Genomic DNA, 5,340 nt, shown 5'->3' with positions numbered 1-5,340 from the left:
TTTATCTAGCTTGGCCTTAACCTATTTCGCATAATTAGGATTCACATTCTATACCTTTGTTTCCTTATGGGTTTAATTTGCATCTGGTACTAAATCGGGTTCTATGTTGATACTTCTCTAGGGGGATCCCCTTCAAATCTGTATAACTACAAGAAAAAGCATCTCAATATTGCATGAATAATCTTTAGCTGCTTGAAGCTAGTCACCAATCACATGGATGCTAATAACATTGTTTTGTCTCCCCCTCTTCCCTAGATTTAGTTCTTATGCTGGTTCTGGAACCAATTGTTTAGAAACAAGGGGAGTGATTGTTAGTATCGGCTCAGCTAATTCTCTTTTGCATACATCTTTAGTGAAATTTCTTGGATAAAGACTCTATTGTGCATCTATTTTATCATCCAACACTATATTAGAGAATTTGGGAAAATCCCAATTCCCACGAAATAAAATATAGTCACTTCAAAAGTAAAATTTGATGTTTTTTATTGAAACATTAGCTCCATTGAGGACCCAAGTTTCAATTATGTTGGGGGAGACTAGACCATGCACAATACTTTCCCAATTCCTAGAAACCCAAGCAAAAATCTTCCGTATGTTGCTATGGCAAAAGGCCTTAATAGATGTGAACATGGCTCCATGGCCAAAACATTTGTTGATTTACTAGTGAAAGAAAGATGTTTGTTGTTTCGTATGCATCGAAACCACAAAGAAAAGCCAATTTATAGATGTTGCGTTAGGAAGATTCATTGGAGTAAATTAAATTGGAGTATTGATATATGCAATAGGATTGTTATAGATCTTTGACATCCATCATATAAATGTGGTCTTAAAAAACAAAATTAAACTTGCAACAACTGTCAATTTTTATTTGGAATATTAGATGTATAAATTAATGTCAAATGCTTATGTTTCTATGTTGATAAATTGCAGTATTGACATATGCAATATGATTATGGTAGAGCTTTGACATCCATCATATAAATGTGGTGTTCAAAAACACCGTTCCATCACAATAGAGCTCATGAAACTCTCCATCACAATAGAGCTCATGAAACTCAGAGACATGGTCTTGATAAAAACCTTTTTTTAAATTGCTTTCTTGTACTAAATATAATCAAAACCATTGACACATAGCCAATTTTTCACCACATTGTTTAACATAATTATTAACAATTCCATACTAGTATTCATACTCACAAAGTAGCTCATCTCCAAAGGAGATATCCTTTATGGTTTGCACAGTAATGTACCCATGGGCACTCAAATTTCCTTGTGACTTTTGAGCCCAAGGTGGTAGTTTAGGGATGTATACAAATATAACATTTGTTCTTTCTTTATAATACATTGAGCTATTTATATATCCAGCAATGTTTCCATACAATACATCTCCCACAATACATTTCACATCTGTCAATGGCTCAATGAATGGATCTTCAAACATTCCATAAGTCTTCATCCTTGGGAAAAACTTGAGGAGAGATCTCCAAGTATCATAATCATACTTTGGACCATTGTATACCATCAAATCTTGTTTTTTCTTGATGCTCGTATGTACAAAAAGACCATATCCTGCCCCAGGTATTGTTGATTTCTTTACTTCATAATGGATGCCATTCATTTCGAACACGTGCTCAATGGGTATGGGCAATTTATATTTCCATAAGCCATTGGATGTAGGATCAAAATTTGTAATAAGATAGCTCTTCAACTTTTCAGGACAATCTGCAACACCTATCATATGTTTAAAATCAAAGAATCATTCTTTTAGTGGAGGAATACAAACTCACATCATAAAGCACATAGCATTTTTTGGACAAGGTACTAACTCAATGTCTATTAATTCTTTCACAAAACAAATTGAAACATAATGTTTTGAAAATCAAATCTAACCAAATAGTGTCCAAATATAAATCAGAATGTAGGTACAAATGTTTTAGTTGAGCATTTGTGTTTGCAACTCTAATTAACAAGATCACTCACATTCCCTAAGGGTTGTCTATACAATAAAATCGAATCAAGTTGGCTAAGAATGCCCTTGCAGCATCGGCAGTGATTCCCCTTTCCTTGCATCCAAGAACCATAGCAAAGCATTTTGCCTCACTATCTTTCAATGGCCCCATTTTGGCAATTTTTCCTAGCATGCATTCTTCCTCTTCATTCAATGTAACATGTTGAGCATGCACCATACTTCTTGTAGTAGGGCAAGTCCCTCTCACTCTAGTTTTGGTTATAGGTGAAGTAATACCTTTCTCTGTGTCTTTTTTTGAACTATGAGTAGACATATGAGATTCGACATTCATCCTTTCGAGAACTTCTTTGTTTTTTTCTTTGAATTCAAGGATCACTGGTTGAAAATATTAGAACATATCATGCCCTTCAACAATCGGAGCTTGACCAAATCTGTTAGAAGAGATGGCACTGCGCACATCTACTGCATCATCTAGCATCTGTAGGTACGGTAATAACTCATGAAGCAAAATAGAATCATCACAATCTATATCAAATTTTGTAGGGAACATGCAATTTTCTGCTGGATTAACACAACCCGTGTAAGGCGAAACATCAATGAACACTGTTCTTGCTAGTTTGCATTCCTCTTTAAAACAACACCACACTCTCATTAATGGTTTAAACTCTGCTTCCACATTCATCCTATCTGGTCGAATGATTCTACTCTTTGTATGCTTGTGGCATGCCATCGCACCCCAAACCATGAAGAAATGTAACTTTCTATTAACATGATGCTCCAAAGTGTCCAGCATGTGTTGCACCATGCCCTTTTCTCCTCCAGTGGACCAAATGCCAACATGGTAGTGATCGAGCAACCATTGTAGAAACTCTAAACACCCAGGACGGAGAACAAGCCAATGCTTCCCATTGTGCAAGCTCATATGTTTATTTGACTTTGAAAAACAATGCTCGAGCAATAACCCTTTCAAATCTATTATCATTGCTAGTCTTATTTTTGTTATCACCTCTTTCGACATTATTTCTGAGTGTGACATTATGTCTTCTCCTTTACCTTCTAAGATTTCTTCCTGCACCTTGGCTTCATACAATGACATTGCATCTTCTCCTTTACCTTCTAAGCTTGCATTCACATTTGTCAATGGAACATTAACTGCAGACATTGCATCCTCAACATTTTCAATCAACCATGTTGAGCTTGGAACTTGCATGCTAATGTTCAAATTAGGCACATAATGAATCATTGGATCAGGTGTCACATGTACAGGCAATGCTTCTAGCGATGTGAAATTGAGATGGCCAATATCTGTTGATAAACAAGGAAATGAAATTCATAAGTAGAAACAAACTGAAGATAGAGATGGAAAACCAAATTGTCAAACTTTAGGTTGTGTGCTCTCAATGCAATTTGTTTGTGTGAAAGCATTCATGTTTTTCTTTTTCAAAACAAAATTGGAATACTAAAGAAAAGAAAGCATTCATGTTCATATGCTTAGTATACTCCCTAAAGTTGTTGAATCTATACCCTTTCAAGTTATTTTAATCCCCAAAATTACATATCCTTACAATGCCAAAAACCTTTGCGTAATAGATAGAGTGGAGTCCAACATTATCTAGCATTGCCCAAGTGTTCCCACTAAGAAAATATTTGGCCAAGTGGCCAAATATATTTGTGCATTCATATGAAGTGAATAAGGATAGAAACAACAATTTACACTAATTCATTCATCACGATCAAGACTCAACACACTTTTTAACAAATATGAACTCATAAATAAATTTGGATGTGTATCACACTCCGAAGATATTACAACATGCAAACACATCTTTTCATGAAATATAGAAAATTAAACATATTCAAGAATACATATGAATGTTTGAATTATGGCAATGAGATAGAAGAAATTTCCAAGAAATATTAAAAGATATTTGGAACAAAATTAATACATCATATGGAGAATATAGCAAGATAACATATGGAAAACATGAACACCATATAAAAGGACAATTTGAAGGACCTGTTGCTTCCTCTTCTGTTTCCCAAAACTTTGAAGCGTGTTTTTGTAAATGCTCACGCTGCTCTTCATTGAAGGGTTGAAGCTCTTTTTGTCCTGGTATGGTATCAATTTCTTTATCCCCTCCACCTTCAATTGTATCATCTTCTTTTGGCACCCCCTCTATTGCCAATATTGGTTCTTGCAAGCCAGCCCATTGTCGAATTTCATGATTACTGTAAGCATACGTGCAACATATACTTTCAACCTTTGCCAACTCCTCATAAGTCTCAACAACTGAAACAACACGCCTCTTACAAGAAAGAGACTCTATTGCAGCAAGCCCCTCAGAGAACAAGTCCAATACATACTCATCTTCTCGACAGAAACCCATGATCATGTCTTTCATGATACTTGAACGTTTTCTTTTCAAGGACAATTCAATGTCAAATTCATCATCATCATCCTCATCACCTGATTCTTCTGCACCACTTGATTTTTCATATTTTTCATCTGCAACATATATTGATGGCTTACATTGTGCATTGGTATAGCGCTCAATATCATTGAAATGCTTTTCCTTGCTTACCAATACACAGGCAATTAAGCCATCCATAGATCCAGTGACAAATATATCTGCAGTTTCAAAATTAAGGCAACCGAAGTGTATTTTATATTGTCCGCATGTCTTATTTAATGCATTCTTCAAACATGATACATGGTCCATGGTCAAGAACACCACAAGAAGGAATTGCACTGGGGGAGAAGCGATTGTCATCAAGCTTTTCAACAAACACTCAAAGCGATCCTCATTCCAATTTCTACTTCTGCTTGGTCCATACATTACATCCAAAAAGGCAACTCCTATTGCCATTGGCTCTTGGTACACATTATGTATAAATTCCATTCCCTCCATGTTTGAACCGACTGTGTAGAACCTCCAAGGCCGGGTGGAATTCGGCCCATGACTTGCACCTTCACTTTGTCCCATAATCCACCTCAAATACCCCTTTGCAGCATTAGGCAATGGTGGAGTTTCCTTGCCCTGTTGAAGCTTCACTTTTAACCATGAGTCAGAGCAACCACTAATCCGATGATACAATTCTGGAGTAATTTTAAAATGTAATCTGCACTCATCCCAATTTTTTAACATTAAAGAAGGCCGTTCTGCGGATATAAACATATAAAGTTCTTCTTGTAGTGCAGCATCTCTCTTGATCTGCATAGCTCGTCCTTCAATATCAAGAATCATGGCATCAGTCTTTGTTTTAGCTATGACTACTCTACCTTCCTTAATGTCATTTTGAATTTGACCAATTTGATCATCACTCAATCCACGCAAGCATCTAAACATTGAGACTGTGGGTTGCCTACGGCA

This window comes from Dipteris shenzhenensis, chromosome 18 (assembly GCF_047967505.1).
Source record: "Dipteris shenzhenensis isolate YYH24624 ecotype China chromosome 18, Dip_SZ_1.0, whole genome shotgun sequence".
Taxonomy (NCBI): domain Eukaryota; kingdom Viridiplantae; phylum Streptophyta; class Polypodiopsida; order Gleicheniales; family Dipteridaceae; genus Dipteris; species Dipteris shenzhenensis.
This window is presented reverse-complemented; position numbering follows the sequence as displayed.